The sequence below is a fragment of the Meles meles genome, chromosome 3 (assembly GCF_922984935.1).
Source record: "Meles meles chromosome 3, mMelMel3.1 paternal haplotype, whole genome shotgun sequence".
NCBI lineage: Eukaryota > Metazoa > Chordata > Mammalia > Carnivora > Mustelidae > Meles > Meles meles.
The window spans coordinates 58968003-58986576 of record NC_060068.1 but is presented as its reverse complement, the minus strand read 5'-3'; the positions used below and the strand labels follow the sequence as shown (position 1 = coordinate 58986576).

At 37.1% G+C, this 18574-nt stretch overlaps 1 pseudogene; it reads left to right on the top strand.

The window, feature by feature from the left end:
- The first annotated feature begins 205 nt into the window (after window positions 1-205).
- Window positions 206-18574, top strand: part of LOC123939227 — a 156639-nt pseudogene continuing 138270 nt past the window's right edge.

Below are 18574 nucleotides of genomic sequence, written 5' to 3'. Positions count from 1 at the left end.
CATCTCTATTATTATTGTCATCAACAGCATCATCAAAGCCAATATTTCTTGGGCACTGAAAGATCTAAGTCACTGGTTTTCAAACTGTAAAGTGTCCCCAGTTTCTGCAGACAGACTCAGAGACCAAAAGAGGCCACTTGGGCTCTAAACCTCTTTCTTCAGGCTCCATGTGACTAAAAGAGCTACACCTGAATGTTTGCAAACCATGACGGATAGAACAGGGGTCAATAAGGTACCTTCTCTTTTAAGTTTTTATTTTATTTCCATTTAGTTAACTTACAGTGTTATATTAGTTTCAGGTGTACAATATAGTGATTCTGCACTTATATACACCACCCAGGTGCCCTCCTTAATCCCCATCACTTACTTCACCCATCCTCCCATCCACCTCCTCTCTGGTAACCATCAGGTTTTGTAACCTATAGTTGAATCTGTTCCTTGGTTTCTCTCTCTTTCCCTCCCCTTTGCTAATTTCTTTGGTTTCTTAAATTCCACATATGAGTGAAATCATACGGTATTTGTCTTTCTCTTATTTCATTTAGCATAATACTCTCTAGCTCCATCCATGTCATTGCAAATGACAAAATGTCCCTCTCTTTTTTGACTGAATAATATTCCATTGTTTATATATACCACATCTTCTTTATCCATCATCAGTCAGTGGACACTTGACTGCTTCCGTAAGTTGGCTATTGTAAATAATGCTGCCAGAAACAGCACAGGGGAACATGTATCACTTTTTTTTTAAAGATTTTATTCATTTATTTGACAGAAAGAGAAATCACAAGTAGGCAGAGAGGCAGGCAGAGAGAGAGGAGGAAGCAGGCTCCCTGCAGGGCAGAGAGCCCGATGCGGGGCTCGATCCCAGGACCCCGAGACCATGACCTGAGCCGAAGGCAGTGGCTTAATCCACTGAGCCACCCAGGCGCCCCAACATGTATCACTTTGAATTACTGTTTTTGTTTTCTCTGGGTAAATACCCAGTAGTGCAACTGCTGGATCTTAGAGTGGTTCTATTTTTAAATTTTTGGAGGGACCTCCATACTGTTTTCCACAGTGGCTGCACCAGTTTGTAATCCCGCCACCAGTGCAAGCGAATTCCTCTTTCTCCACATCCTCACCAACACCTGTTGTTTCTTGTGTTGTTGATTTTAGCCGTGTCTGTTGTATATGTCTTCCTTGGATAAATGTCTATTCATGTCTTCTGCCCATTTTTAATTGCATTATTTATTTTTGGGGTGTTGAGTTGTAGAAGTTCTTTATATATTTTGGATACTAACCTTTTATCAGATACATCATTTGCAAATATCTTTTCCCATTCCTGTAGGTTGCATTTTAGTTTTGTTGATAGCTTCCTTCTCTGTGCAGAATCTTTTTATTTTAATGTAGTCCCAATAGTTTATTTTTGCTTTTGTTCCCTTTGCCTTAGGAAACATATCTAGAAAAAAGATTCTTTAGCCAATGTCAAAGCAGTTACTGCCTGTGTTCACTTGTAGGATTTTTATGATTTCAGGTCTCACACTTAGGTCTTTCATCCATTTTGAATTTATTTTTGCGTGTGGTGTTTCATTCTTTGACATGTTGCCGTCCAGTTTTCCCAACACCATTTGTTGAAAAGATTGTCCTTTTCCCATTGAATATTCTTTCCTGCTTTCTGGAAGATTAATTGACTACTCAGTTGTGGGTTTATTTCTGGATTTTCTATTCTGTTCCATTGATCTATGTGTCTGTTTTTGTGCCAGTACCATACTGTCTTGGTGATTACAGCTTTGTAATATACCTAAAAGTTCAGAATTGTGATGCCTCCAGCTTTGCTTTTCTTTTTCTAGGTTTCTTTGACTCTTCAGGGTCTTTCGTAGTTCCATACAAGTTTTAGCATCATTTGTTCCAGCTCTGTGAAAAATGCTGTTGGCATTTTGATTGGCATTGCCCTAAATGTGTAGATTGCTTTGGCTAGTATAGACATTTTAACAATATTTGTTCTAATCCATGAGCAGGGAATGTGTTTCCATTTCTTTGTGTCCTTTTCAATTTCTTGCATCACGGTTTTAGGGTTTTCAGAATACAGGTCTTCCACCTCTTTGGTTAGGTTTATTCCTAGATATATTGTAACTGTAATTTAATTGTAATTGTAATTGTAAATGGGATTGTTTTCCTAATTTCTCTTTCTGTTGCTTCATTACTGGTGTAGAGAAATGCAAGAGATCTGTGGATTGATTTTGAGACCAGGGCTTAGGCTAGCAGGCTTGGAATAGGCAAGTCCTCAGGAGAATTCAAGGGCGTGGTACATTGCTACCCAGTTAGGTAGCAAGTGTCTGTGCAGTATTGCCTCCTGCAGGTGGCTCTGAATTTATGCTATGGGACAGGAAAGGAAAATGGTGACTGCCAGCTCCCTTGTCTTTAGAGAAGTCCCCTGTCATGCTCTGAAATCAGTATGAACAGATCTGTCTCCCATTTGCCTCTTCTCCACCCATCTTGTGTAAACTGCCATTTTATGTTGCCTCTCTGCACAGGTGCTTTCTCTGTAAGGGCAGTGACCCAGTTATCACTCACCCTCCCGACAAGCCCACTGGGGATCAGCTGACTTTTACAGCTCCAAGCTCCAAGTATACAAACTCACAGGATTCAGCCCCTCTGTTTTCCAAAACCAAACATTATGGGGATTAGTCTTCTCCCTGGGAGATACCCGGTGTGAGGGCCCATTTCTCTGCTCTCTCTAAGAACACAGCTCCCTCCTTCCTGCTGACAGCTTCCTTCTGCCTTTCTGAACTTCCTAGCCTTTCAGACATAGCTTCGTCTCTATATTTAGTTGTAGTTTGTTTTGCCAATCTTCAGATTGCTCTCCAGTTTATTTACTTGGGTGTGGATGTTATCTAGTCGTAAATATGTGACAGGGAGCAGTTAGGGTCCTCCTACTGCCTACTGCACCATCTTCCCAAGTTCCTCTCTTCTTTCTTTTTTTCCTTTTTGTAAGGTCCCAGAGAATAAATATTTTATTTTCTTTTTATTTTTTATTAATTATTTCTATTAACATATAATGTATTATTTGCCCCAGGGGTACACGTCTGTGAATCGTCAGGCTTACACATTTCATAGCAATCACCATGGCACGTACCCTCCCCAATGTCCATAACCCAACCACCCTATCCCTACTGCCACACCCCATAGCAACCCTCAGACTCTTTTGTGAGATTAAGAGTTTGTCTTATGATTTGTCTCCCTCCTGATCCCAGCTTGTTTCATTTTTTCCTTCCCTACCCCCCACAACCTCCCTCCCTGCCTCTCAAATTCCTCATATCAGAGAGATCATATGATAATTGTCTTTCTCTGATTGACTGATTTTGCACAGCAAAATACTCTCTAGTTCCATCCACATCCTTGCAAATGGCAAGATTTCATTTCATTTGTTGGCCGCATACTATTCCATCATATACATATGCCACTTCTTTTTTTTTTTTTAAAGATTTTATTTATTTATTTGACAGAGAGAGAGATCACAAATAGGTAGAGAGGCAGGCAGAGAGAGAGGAGGAAGCAGGCTCACTGCGGAGCAGAGAACCCGATGCGGGGCTCGATCCCAGGACCCTGAGATCATGACCTGAGCCGAAGGCAGCGGCTTAATCCACTGAGCCACCCAGGCGCCCCACATATGCCACTTCTTTATCCATTCATCTGTTGATGGACATCTAGGTTCTTTCCAAAGTTTGGCTGTTGTGGACATTGTTGCTATAAACATTTGGGTGCACGTGCCCCTCCAGATCACTACACTTGTATCTTTAGGGTAAATACCCAGTAGTGCGATTGCTGGGTCATAGGGCAGCTCTCTTTTCAACTTTTTGAGGAATCTCCATGCTGTTTTCCAGAGTGGCTGCACCAGCTTGCATTCCCACCAACAGTGTGGTAGGGTTTCCCTTTCTCTGCATCCTCTCCAAAATCTATCATTTCCTGACTTGTTAATTTTACCCATTCTGACTGGTGTGAGGTGGTATCTCATTGTGGTTTTGATATGTATTTCCCTGATGCCGAGTGATGTGGAGGACTTTTTCTTGTGTCTGTTGGCCATCTGGATGTCTTCCTTCCTTCCTCTACCCATTTCTTGATTGGATTATTTGTTTTTTGGGTGTTGAGTTTGATAAGTTCTTTATAGATTTTGGATACTAGCCCTTTATGTGAAAGATCATTTGTGAATAACTTCTTCCATTTTGTCAGTTATCTTTTAGTTTTGTTGACCGTTTCCTTTGCTGTGCAAAAGCTTTTCACCTTAATGAAGTCGCAACAGTTCATTTTGCCCTTGATTCCCTTGCCTTTGGCCATGTTTCTAGGAAGAAGTTTGTGGCTGAGGTCAAAGAGGTTCCTGCCTGTGTTCTCCTCAAGGATTTTGATGGATTCCCATTTCACATGGAGGTCTTTCATCCATTTTACGTCCATCTTCATGTGTGGTATAAGGAAAGGGTCCAGTTTCATTTTTCTGCATGTGGCTGTCCAAATTTTCCCAACACAATTTGTTGAAGAGACTGTCTTTTTTCCATTGGACATTCTTTCCTGCTCTGTCAAAGATTAGTTGACCATAGAGTTGAGGGTCTATTTCTGGGGTCTCTATTCTGTTCCACTGGTCTATGTGTCTGTTTTTGTGCCAGTACCATACTGTCTTGATGATGACAGCTTTGTAATAGAGCTTGAAGTCTGGAATTGTGATGCCACCAACTTTGGCTTTCTTTTTCAACATTCCTCTGGCTGTTCGAGGTCTTTTCTGGTTCCATATAAATTTTAGGATCATTTGTTCCATTTCTTTGAAAAAAATGGATGGTATTTGGATAGAGATTGCATTAAATGTGTAGATTTCTTCAGATAGTATAGACATTTTGACAATATTTGTTCTTCCAATCCTTGAGCATGGAACATTTTTCCATTTCTTTGTGTCTTCCTTGATTTCTTTCATGAGTACTTTATAGTTTTCTGAGTACAGATTCTTTACCTCTTTGGTTAGGATTATTCCTAGGTATCTTATGGTTTTGGGTGCAATTATAAATAGGATTGACACCTTAATTTCTTTTTTCTATCTTGTTGTTGGTGTATAGAAATGCAACTGATTTCTGAGCATTGATTTATTTTATTTTGTTTTATTTGGACATTTATCTGTTCCACATTCAGACTGCAACATATTTCGTCATGATCTCGCATTTTGAAGTTTAGCTGAGTCCTAAGTAGTTTGTACCTAGCCACAAAAAATGTATTTCAAAGAAGAACATTAAGATCTGATGTTTAGATGTAAAACACTTGTCTTTCCTATGTACAATAATGGGACATTTAATTTTAATTTTTTTCTCTTTTTTAAAAAATTTTTATTAACATATAATTATTAGCCCCAAGGGCACAGGTCTGTGAATCGCCAGTTTTACACACTTCACAGCACTCACCATAGCACATATCCTCCCCAATGTCCATAACCCAACCACCCTGTCCCTCCCCCAGCAACCCTCAGTTTGTTTTGTGAGATTAAGAGTCTCTTATGGTTTTTCTCCCTCCTGATCCCATCTTGTTTCATTTTTCCTTCCCTACCCCCCCAAGCCCCCTACATTGCCTCTTAAATTCTTCGTATCAGGGAGAGCATATGATAATTGTCTTTCTCTGATTGACTGATTTCATGCAGCAAAATACCTTCTAGTTCCATCCACGACATTGCAAAAGGCAAGACTCATTTCTTTTGATGGCTGCGTAGTATTCCATTGTATATATATATATATACCACCTCTTCTTTATCCATCATCTGTTGATGTACATCTAGGTTCTTTCCATAATTTAGCTATTGTGGACATTGCTGCTGAGCATTGATTTTATACCCTGATACTTTACTGAATTCCTGTATGAGTTCTAGCAGTTTTGGATGTGGGTTTTCCACATAAAGTATCACATCATCTGCAAAGAGTGAGAGTTTGACTTCTTTGCCGATTCAGATGCCGTTTATTTCTTTTTGTTGTCTGATTGCTGAGGCTAGGACTTCTAGTACTATGTTGAATAGCAGTGGTGAGAGTGGACATCCCTGCCATGTTCCTGACCTTGGGGAAAATCTCTGTTTTTCCCCATTGAGAATGATATTCACTGTGGATTTTTCATAGATGGCTTTGATGATGTTGAGGTATGTACCCTCAATGCCTACATTGTGAATAGTTTTGATCAAGAAAGGATACTGTACTTTGTCAAATGCTTTTTTAGCACCTACTGAGAGGATCATATGGTTCTTCTTCTTTCTTTTATTAATGTGTTGTATCACATTGATTGATTGACTTGTGGATGTTGAACCAACTTTGCACCCCAGGAATAAATCCCACTTAGTTGTGGTGAATAATCCTTTTAATGTACTGTTGAACCCTTTTGGCTAGTATTTTGATGAGAATTTTCACATCTGTTTTCATAAAGGATATTGGTCTGTAATTCTCCTTTTTGATGGGGTTTTGTCTAGTTTGGAGATCGAGGTAATGCTGGCCTCATAAAATGAGTTTGGAAGTTTTCCTTCCATTTTTATTTTTTGGAACAGTCTCAGGAGAATAGGTTTTAATTCTCCTTTAAATGCTTGGTAGAATTCCCTTGGAAAAGCCATCTGGCCTTGGGCTCTTGTTTGTTGGGAGATTTTTGATGACTGCTTCCATCTCCTTACTGGTTATGGGTCTGTTCAGGTTTTCTATTTCTTCCTGGTTCAGTTTTGGTAGCTTATATATCTCTAGGAATGTATCCATTTCTTCCAGATTGTCAAATTTGCTGGCATATAGTTGCTCATAATATGTTCTTATAATTGTTTGTATTTCTTTGGTGTTCATTGTGATCTCTCCTCTTCCATTCATGATTTTATTTATTTGGGTCCTTTCTCTTTTCTTTTTGATGCCTGGCCAGGGGATTATCAATCTTATTAATTCTTTCAAAGAACCAGAACCTAGTTTCCTTGATTTGTTCTACTGTTGTTTTGGTTTCTATTTCATTGATATCTGCTCTGATCTTTATGATTTCTCTTCTCCTGCTGGGTTTAGGCTTTCTTTGCTGTTCTTTCTCCAGCTCCTTTAGGTGTAGGGTTAGGTTGTGTACTTGAGACCTTTCTTGTTTTTTGAGAAAGGCTTGCGTTGCTATAAACTTTCCTCTCAGGACTGCCTTTGCTATGTCCCACAGATTTTGAACAGTTGTGTTTTCATTTTCATTTGTTTCCATGATTTTTAAAAAATTTTTCTTCAATTTCCTGGTTGACCCATTCATTCTTTAGTAGAATGCTCTTTAGCCTCCACGTGTTTGAGTTTTTTCCAACTTTCCTCTTGTGATTGCATTCCAGCTTCAGAGCACTGTGGGCTGAAAATATGCTTGGAATGATCCTAATCTTTTGCTACCAGTTGAAACCTGATTTGTGATCCAGGATGTGATCTATTCTGGAGAATGTTCCATGTGCACTAGAGAAGAATGTGTATTCTGGTGCTTTGGAATGGAATGTTCTGAATATATCCGTGATGTCCATCTGGTCCAATGTGTCATTTAAGGACTTTTTGTCCTTGTTGATCTTTTGCTTGGATGATCTGTCCATTTCAGTGAGAAGGGTGTTAAAGTCCCCTACTATTATTGTATTATGGCCAATGTATTTCTTTGATTTTGTTATTAATTGGTTTATGTAGTTGGCTGCTCCCATATTAGGGGCATATTTATTTAAAATTGATAGGTCTTCTTGCTGGACGCACCCATTGAGTATGATAGAGTGTCCTTCCTCATCTCTTATCATAGTCTTTGGCCTAAAATCTAATTTTTCTGATACAACGATTGCAACCCCCAGCTTTCTTTTGATGTCCATTAGCATGGTAAATTGTTTTCCACCCCCTCACTTTAAATCTGGAGGTGTCTTCAGGTCTAAAATGAGTTTCTTGTAGACAGCATATTTATGGGTTTTGCTTTTTTATCCATTCTGATACTGTGTTTCTTTTGATTGGGGCATTTAGCCCATTTACTTTCAGGGCAACTATTGAAAGATAGGAATTTAGTTCCATTGCATTGCTTGTAAGGTGACTGTTACTGTATATTGTCTCTGCTCCTTTCTGGTCTGTTACTTTTAGGCTCTCTCTTTGTTTAGAGGACCTCTTCAATATTTCCTGCAGGGTTTGTTTGGTGTTTTTCAATGTCTTTTTAATTTTCGTTTGTCCTGGAAGCTTTTTATCTCTCCTTCTATTTTCAATGATAGCCTAGCTGGATAGAGTGTTCTTGGCTGCATATTTTTCTCATTTAGCACTCTGAATATATCATCTAGGCTTCCAGGTCTCTGTGGATAAGTTTGCTGCCAATCTAATATTTCCACCAGTGTATGTTACAGACGTCTTGTCCCAAGCTCCTTTCAAGATTTTCTCTTTGTCACTAAGACTTGTAATTTTTACTATTAGATGAGAGGCTGTGGACCTATTTTTATTGATTTTTGAGGGGGATTCTCTGTGCCTCCTGGGTTTTGATGCTTGTTCCCTTTGCCATATTAGGGAAATTCTCTACAATAATTTGCTCCAATATACCTTCTGCCCCTCTCTCTCTTTCTTCTTCTTATGGTATTGCAATTATTCTATTATTGTTTCATCTTATGGTATCAATCATTTCTCAAATTCTTCCCTCATGGTCCAGTAGTTGTTTGTCTCTCTTTTGCTCAGCTTCTTTATTCTCTGTCATTTGGTCTTCTATATTACTAATTCTCTCTTTTGCCTCAATTATCCTAGCAGTAAGAGCCTCCGTTTTTATTACACCTCATTAATAGCTTTTTTGATTTTAAGTTTGTTAGATTTTAGTTCTTTTATTTCTCCAGAAAGGAATTTTTTTTTTCTTCAGAAACGGTTTCTCTAATATCTTCCATGCCTTTTTCAAGCCCAGCTAGCACCTTGAGAATTGTCATTCTGAACTCTAGTTCTGACATATTACCAATGTCTGTATTGAATAGGTCTCTAGCTATCAGTACTGCCTCTTGTTCTTTTTTTTTTCCTTTTTTCTTTCTTTTTTTTTTTTTGTGATAAGTTTTTCCACCTTGTCACTTTATCCAGACAAGAATACATGAATGGGAGAATAAAATACTAAAAGGGTGGCAAAGGCCCCAGAAAAATGTATGCTAACCTAATCAGAAGAGACCCAAAACTGGTGGGGGGAGAAGGAAGGGGGAAGAATGAAAAAGGAAAAAAAAAAAAAAAATATATATATATATATATATATATATATATATATATATATGACTGGTAAATAGTACAAAGCCACCCATTTGATTTTGGTTGTATTTCGGTCTCTTAGAAGAAACTACCTCCCAGAATTTTAAAGAAAGAAAAACTTATATATATATATATGAAAATAATGGTAAACACAATGAAGGGATGGAATATGACTGCAAAGATGAAAATTTTTTAAAAATTCTAAGAAAGTTATTGATAAGATAAATTGGTTGGAAAAAGAAAAAAGAAGAGAGAATGTGTTCAGGCTGGAGACTAGAACAAAAGCCATGTGTTAGATTTAGGGTATATTTTGATCTGTTAGAAGAAATTGTATCCCAAAATTGTTTTAATGGTTTTATTTATTTATTTGATTGAGAAATCACAAGTAGGCAGAAAGTCAGGTAGAGAGAGAGGGGGATGCAGGCTCCTCCCTAAGCAGAGAGCCTGATGCTGGGCTCCATCCCAGGACCCTGAGATCATGACCTGAGCCAAAAGCAGAGGCTTAACCCATTGAGCCACCCAGGCGCCCCTCAAAATTTTTTGGAAAAAAAAAATCCTATATGTATACAAAAAATAAGGTTAAATACAATGAAGGGATAAAATATAACTATAAAATGAAGGTTTAAAAAGATTTTTTTTTAAAGAAAGGTATTCTTAAGATAAACTAGTTAAAAATGTTAAAAAAGGAAAGAGGAAAAGTTAAAAAATAGAATAAGAAAAAAATAAAATTAAAAAAAAATTTAACTTTGCAAGACTAAAGTTTCATGGGGAAAAAGCCATGGATTCTATATGTTGCTTTCCCCTTAATCTGGAGTTCCACTGTTCTCCTTGATCAATGAGCTTGGTCTTGGCTGGATGTTCTTGCTGATCTTCTGCTGGAGGGGCCTGTTGTAGTGATTCTCAAATGTCTTTGCCTGAGGTAGAATTACTCTGCCCTTGCCAAGGGCTAGGCTAAGTATTCTTCTCAGGTTCGCTCTTGGGAGCTTTTGTTCCCTGAAGGCTTTCCGTAGAGCTCTGGAGGATGGGAATGAAAATGGCGGCCTCCCAATCTCCCACCCAGAGGAGCCAAGGGCTCAGGGTCCCACTCCTCAGTGTGCCCTCAAAGAAGAGCAATCAATCACTCCTGTCTCCCTGGTCTCTAGCCACGCTCTCACCTGACCTGTGACCAAGATTTCTATCTCTGGCACACATCCCCATTTGGAGTCTCCAAACCTAGCAGATTCCTGCCATGGTGCTCCTTCTGGAGGAGGAAGGTGAATCTCCCTGGATCTGCAACTTGTGGGATCTCTGCTCAAAGAGCAGTGGCCCGACTATGCCTTGGATCATGGTTTAAGGTAAACCTGAGCTGAAAGCTCACTCCTCAGCTTTGTCTCTGTAGCCAGCTTCCCCGTTCTGATACCTGGTAGCTCTGCCATACTCAGACACCCCCAATCTTTCTGTGACCTCATGGAACCGGAGACCTCACTGCTCCTGTGATGGCTCCACCCCCGCTAAGCCTCTGGAGCGATGTCCTCAGTGCAGCAGACTTCTAAAAGTTCAGATTTTGTGCTCCACTGCTCTACCACTTGCCAGGAGCTGCCCCCTGCCCCACCACAGTATATCTTCCTGTCACTTTGGATTCATTCTCTGCATGTCCTTTCAGAAAGTGGTCGATTTTCTGTTCCTAGAATTGCTGCTCTTCTTCTCTTCTATCTCCTGTTGAGATTGTAGGTGTTCAGAATGGTTTGATAACTATCTAGCTGAACTCCTGGGACCTGATGTCATTTCAGTCTATTACTCTTCCACCTTCTTGCCTTTCACTGAGAATAAATATTTAAACATTGTAGGCCATATAGCTCAAATATGCATGGTAGCACTAAAATAGCTATGGGCAATACATTAATGAATGAAAATGGCTATTCTTCAACCTATTCACAGAAATCAGACAGCTAGGTGAGCTTGGCCTGTGGGTTGTACTTTGCCAGATCTACATCTAAGGAAATTATTTCATTTTTCTTTAAATTTCTGCTTCTCTAGTTTGGCTGCCTGAATCTTGAAATTGATGTAATTTAGGGTGACTAGGAAATTTGCATGAAAATATGGGGTTTTGTGTAACCCTCATTAATCTTACAGATTCACTTTCTCATTTATTATAGCAAGAGCTATAAAGAAATCAGTATAAATATTCTTTGAAATTAAAACCTTTTAATATTCCTTTGCATATGATTAGTTTATTATCTCAATCTTAAAAAGAACCTGTTCAGTAGAAAGAAAGGAACTTAGAGTGAGTGTATGTGTATAGGGGAAAGAGAGTGAGAGAGGGCTCAGGATTGCTTTGATTTTTTACATCTATGTCTGGCGTTTGAGTAACTTCCAAACTGAGAAGGAAATAGCACAGATTCCATGGGATCTGACAGACATATTTGTGTTCCTTAACCATAAGGACTGGGACTAATATCCTGGTCAAAGGTAAGGAAAAGAGAAATCCGTGAAGGGAGGCATTGGGCTGATAAACATTAGCCCAGTGTTTCTCTACCTTGACATTTGGGGTCAGGTAATTCATTATTATGGATATTTATCTTGGCTTCACAGAATATTTAGCAGCATCCCTGGCCTTTACCCACTAGATGCCAGTAGCACCCTCCACTTATGACACCAAATATGTCTGCATTCCTTGGCAAATTTCTCTGGGCAGTGAAGCTGCCCTCAGCTTAGAATCACTGGGCTAGAAGAATCAAAGGAGACTGCTTTTCATGCCAGCCTCAGCTAGAAATTATACATCTGCTTCCTGCCCTTTGCAATCACAAATATCTTTTCCCTTGGCAATAGTAACTTCTATTTTAGAAGGTAATAAACAAATATATATGCATTAAGGGGGACTTTGCCCTAATCTATTCTAATTTTATAGATAGTTTATGAAAATAAAATTACAGGAACAAATAAGTTAAATTATCACTAGAATGATTCTGTATGTTTCTGATAGTTTATGTGGACCATTCACATATATAACTTACTAAAAATAATGGTAGAGGGTGTCTGCTTTGCATTTACTTTCTGACTACTTAGCCTATCAAATGGGAAAGTTGTATTTAGTTAAATTCCAGTTTTAAAAAGAAGCATAATGGGAAAACCATAAAAGAAGTCATATTAAAAAGTTGCAAACCAGTTCCATTCAGGTAATTGGTTTCATATTCCATAATAATTTCATATTGGCTTTTCTGAATCACTGTAGTAGACCTGACTGCAAATCTCACTGACATTTAAACAAATATTTAAAAGCACTTATTTCTTACAAAAGACTAACTCTGTTTATTGTGTCATAGTATAATATGTTTAGAACAGGGAATTCCAACTCTGTACAATCTTGAGAGATTAAAGTATCATATAAAATATAGTTTGTTGCATACACAATGATATTACTATAGACTTTCAAAGTTCTGATGATTTCAATGAATTCTGAACTATTAAATTTTTAATACAGTCATATAAAATTCTATGAAATCATTTATATTTATTGAGCATTTAAAATGTATTAGAGCTGGGGTGCCTGGCTGGCTCAATCAGTACAGCATCTGACTCTTGATCTTGAGATCGTGAGTTCGAACCCCACATTGGGTATAAAGAACACTTAAAAAAATAAGTACGGGGGCACCTGGGTGGCTCAGTGGGTTAAGCCGCTACCTTCGGCTCAGGTCATGATCTCAGGGTCCTGGGATCGAGTCCCGCATCGGGCTCTCTGCTCAGCAGTGAGCCTGCTTCCCTCTCTCTCTCTCTGCCTGCCTCTCTGTCTACTTGTAATTTCTCTCTGTCAAATAAATAAATAAAATCTTTAAAAAAAAATAAGTACGTAGTTAAGTAAAAATTTTTAAAATGTGTTAGACCCAAGGACATATTGGGTGAATAAGAAATAAAGATTGATACCTAAAGATCTCACTAATTTAAATACTGGCTCAAAGCTCAGTCAAGGTGTCTAGAATTCAATAGAGAGTCAGACTTGCTAGGAAATGTTATTAGCTCTCTGATGCTTAGGTGCACAGAGGCCTCAAATGTGCAAAAAACCTTAATACTCCTTTTTGCTCTTCGCTATTGAAATTCATGTTATTTTGTAGAAACGTAAAAAATCTTGATGCATATATTACAAGCACCTAAACCATACTCAATAAAGTAGAAGCTACACTTATCTTATGAGATGTTCAGTACAATATACATCATCAGATACATATTGCTTTTTTGAGCAAGGCCTTTTGGTACATGCAAACATGACTGAAACAAACTCTGCCCCGGACCACCTTACAGACATAATGCCAAGAATGAAGATAGAGACTCAGACATTTTTATTTCATGGATGTTCATCCAAAGTGTGTATTAGAGACATGAATAATAAATAGTAAATACCACAGAATGAATAAATAAATAATAAATACCACAGAAATGCAAAGAGGAGAGCAAAAGTATAATCTAAGGCAATACAGACGTGGGCTGGTTTCATAGAAGAAGTATCTTACAATGGCATCAGAAACCCCGACATGTTTTAAATGAGAGGCAGAAATATGCAGTTGAATCACAATAACCAAATGGGTTTATGATAACTGAATTTTAGCTGTATGAGTGAGTACAGTCTTAGTGGGTTATAAGACTGGAAATGCTGCTGACTAGTTGAAACCAAATGGTTGAAAGCCTCAGACTTCACACTAAAAAGCATGTAATATCTCTCCAGGAGATGGGAAGCAAACAGGTCTCTGCACAGTGCATTTCAAATGCCACAAAAATGTTCATCCCTGGCAAGTCCACTTTTAGAAAATCCTAGTGGAAAGATTTAGCTTAAATGGTGATCTTAGACGTACTGTTTATAGTAATACAAAACAAAATAATTCATAAGCTTACCAGTAGATATGGATTCAAGAAATTGCAATCCATTTACTAACCAGAATGAAAGTCCTATGTGTACAGGGTCCTTTTTCTGGTTTGTTACTACAGTTTCTATCTCTTCTGAAACTAAAACAGCTTTTTCATAAATGTTTATCCAATGGATATGTAACTGAATGCATTTTCTCAATATTAAATATACACATGACTCCTCACTTTCTTACATAATATGCCTGTGAAGAAAAAAGTAGCTGAGATAAGACATAAAATGTCCAAAACTAAAAAAACAAAACGAAACAAAAGAAAAAATCCCCAAGATTTTTCAATATCAAGAACCAAATGCTTTATGAAATTACCAAACATATCTGCCTGTTAGACATAGATAATAAAGATATATTTCTAGCATGCATTTTGATCATTGATTTTATTTTTCAACATAATACAACGTTCAAAATGACGTTAAAGTGTCACTCTCTTTATCTTTTTTCAAATACACTATTTTCTTTCAAGTATTTTTTTACTTCTGTCTTCTGTCTTACTAAATAAGGGAGAAATGCAAATCAGTATTCAAATACATATTGAATATATTTTAATACATTCAACAACGGCGATGTTGATAGTATTGGAGCAGAACTCTTTAGGTAATAGGTAACATCATGATGTAATGATGTTTAACTTTCATCAGTTGATATACAAAATACTAAATATGGTTTCTTTTTTTTTTAAGATTTATTTATTTATTTATTTGACAGAGATCACAAGTAGACAGAGAGACAGGCAGAGAGAGAGGAGAAAGCAGACTCCCTTCCAAGCAGAGAGCCCAATGCAGGGCTCAATCCCATGACCCCAGCCAAAGGCAGAAGGTTTAACCCACTGAGCTGCAGAGGCTTTAACCTGCTGAGCCACCCAGGCATCCCCTAAATTTGGTTGCTAAAAGGCAGATCATGAGCAGTAGCTTGTGAGAGAGTGGACTGTCTAGGAGTTGAATGTAAAGTTTGTACAAAATTGGGGCAAAGCAGCTGATTTAGTCACCTCTAAACTCTAAATCAGTGGAGTGAGAATTTCCTCATGGTCCAAACATGACAATGCTCACATGCCTCCAACCTCAGAGATCCTGAGTTCCTTGATCCACCTTACACGACAAATCTGGGTTTTTAGCAAGAAACTAGGGTGTTCCTGGTATAGGATACCTGAGATTAACAGATAGTATATGAGGAAAGCATATTATGATAGTGCCTACATTTTTGGTTTCTGGTTGTCTTAATGCTTACTTATGTTCCCTTTTTCTTGGTATTTCAAGCTTATTGACATGATTCAAAGACCTTTTGAAACTGCATCAAGGACCTCCACATCCTCAGCTTTGCCTCCTTAATCTCCTTGAAACAAATAGCATGAATAATCTTTTGCCTTCCTACTTACTTTTGGAGAGTGTAGATAATAGGAATTTATCTAGAACTGGCTCTTTTTGCCTTGGGCTACTCGGTAACGACTTATAACTATTCCTTCCATTAGTATATCAGTTTCTCTCGAATCCCAAGGAAGAAACCATAATGGGGGTTGCAGAAGATGTGTTTTCTTTGAAACTGAAAAAGCTACAGCAGTTAAAATACGGGTAAAATTCTGTCTTGGCAGGATTCAAATACTATTTCAGGTTCAATGTTAAATAAAGGTTTTTATATAATTCTATAGCTGGAGGTTTTTATATAATTAGCTGTAGTTCAGCTTATGCTCCATTATAATAAAAGTGTTATTTTGCAAGGCAGGAAAAATCAATTGGGGTTTTTTTTTCTCTGAAGACTGTGTACTTATATTAATACTTCACCAGCTATATAATATGCATTTTTCTCCTGTAGTATTCTTCCCCTTAAGAGTGAAATCTTACTAAACAAGTTCATATATTTCAGAAATGAATAACTGAATTCAGAATGCTCCTTCAAATACAATGTTAAATTTTGGATTAGATTAAATGCAATAAAACAAATTCAGGAGCAAACCAATATATTTACCAATTTTAATAGATATTTATAATTATCTTAAAATTATGTAAGTTAATAAATATTTTACTAGCATATCTAGGCCAAATGAGTTTAAAAATACTTAAAAATCTCTCAGTGACCAAATAGTATGTACTCGTGGACATTCTTTTGTATTCCCTGATAACAGTGTATCATAAGGGGCCCTTGGAAATTTTTCACATTTGACCACAATTAACAAAACCAAAGCAAGAGCAGTTAGATGAAGATAATATACTATAAGGACAGAACTATGATTTTATAAATATCAATTATCTGAAGAGTGCTAGTGAGGAGATTTTATTTGTAAAGTAACAGAACTACCCTACCTGAAGTGACTTAAATGAAAAGGAACTTATTTTCTTTCTTTTTCTTTCTTTTTTTTTTTTTTTTTTAATTGAGAAGTTCAAGCATAGCTGGTCTCTTTCCTTATGTATATTCTTCACTCAGGGAGGCAATTACCACTCCTTAAAGGACTTCGGCTACAGAAGCTCCAACCTACAGTTTCTTTTTCCAGCAAAACCTACAGAAGAGAGATTTGGATTTACCAAAATTTCAGTGAAATAGTGAGCTTGAGAGTATGTGTTCCAAACCGGATCACATAGCAGTCTGTGAATTAGGGCAGTAAGGATATGCTATTGACTGAGGACTCACTCATGGCCCCGTGTTTGGAGCTAGGATTAGAATCCTCGTCAATTCTGCAAGGAACTCTGGACTCAGTGTGAGGAAGACGGTTCCCCACAGTGTGATACACTTTTTGTCAATGATAAACTGGAAACTGGGTAGACAGAAAACTCATTCATCACCATGAAAATTGCTCCATATTTGGTTTAAGATTAGATGGAACGGGTTTAATGTACTGCTTATTACTGATCAGTTTATAAATTCCTCTACTTCATCTTTACCCGGCATTCTGTGGCTGGATATTTGGAACAGGCAGTCGGTGGCAGCTAGTTCTGTAGAGTATCTTGTGATAAGCAGGTGAGGAAAGAGTGAGAGAAAGAGATTCTTTTGTCATTCTCCTTCCACTCTCAACTTCTCTTGAACATGCAGGGTTTTTACTATTTTTTTGGAAGCATCAGTATTAATCCATACTAGCTCCGCAGTCCTGTTTCCTAAGACTTCCAGAAGTAGGTGTCACTGCTTTGTTTCACCCAGCCTGGAAAGAAAACTAGGTTTAATTTGTTTTTAATGAAATGAAATCTACAGTGAAAACTCTTCTCCCTATAGTTAAGGAAGCTATTTTATTTTCTTAGCTATTTATAATTCTCTTTTGTTATTTTCTTACCAAATCTGCATCTATATTTCAGTTAACATCATATCTTCCATAAGAGCTAAGCAGTAACTTCTGGAGAACATTTTGTACAGAAAAAAAAGAAAGAAGGAAGGAAGGAAGGCAGGCAAGCAGGTATGCAGGCAAATAAAAGCTTAAATTTGTTAAATATACTTAGTTTTTTCCATCATGGAATAACTCATTGTCTTGGTCAGGTATATTGATAATGAACTTGAGACAAGTTGGAAAATTAGATTGCCATTGGATTCAGATACTAAAAGAAATGTAATTTCAATATTTATATTTAATCCATCAGGTAAAGCTGGATAATGATTAAATATAGCTTTAAAATAACATGTATTAAAAATTGGCCAAGAATATATCAGAAGATCACTAATCTCTTATGACAGTGACCAAAATGATTCCTTTTCCTCTACATTGAACATTTCATTGAATATTAAAATAAAAAGAAAATCGAAAAGTCATCTAGTTTAAACCTTTTCCCTTATAAATGTGTTATTTGAACATAGAGATTAAATGTCTTGCCCACAGACATAGCTATAGCCTAATTTGAAAATAAAACAAAGATCTCTTTCTCATAGACTAATGGTCTATCACCTATTTAAAAATGTATGGACACATAATGCTGTAAGTTCAGATCAACTGTAATGTCTTTTGTCAAGCTAATTGCCTTAAAACTTGGTTCAATAAGTAATAATATGCAACCTTAAAACACTAAGATTTTGATATATGTTGTATGGATAAAAAGGACCAAGAAAGTTTTATTTACAATATACAATTTGCCATTTGTTATTTGTCATTTTACTGTAATAGTAATGAAAGTTTAGGTATTTTACCATTGATTTTAGTTTTAGCATTTGAAAATGAAGACTACTTTCAATTCAGAGTAATTTAAAAATAGCGATAACTGTTTATGACAGGTAAACAATACAAATTACCAAAAAAAAAAAAAAAATCAGCTTACATATGTGTAGAAATCTATTGCCCTAAAGCTCGTCTGTTGTTACATGGGTCACTGATCAATAAAAATATATTAATTTTATGCTTAGTTTTAAGTGGCAGTGGGTGAGAATAAGGGGGAGATGTAATAGTCCTTGTCCAAAAAATTTAGAAAGAGGATCAAGAAGAAAAGACTTCAAATGAGATACCATTTGAGAAAGATACAAAGTATTCTATAATGAAGGAATAAACATGTTTACTCAAACTCATGTATAAACATTTTA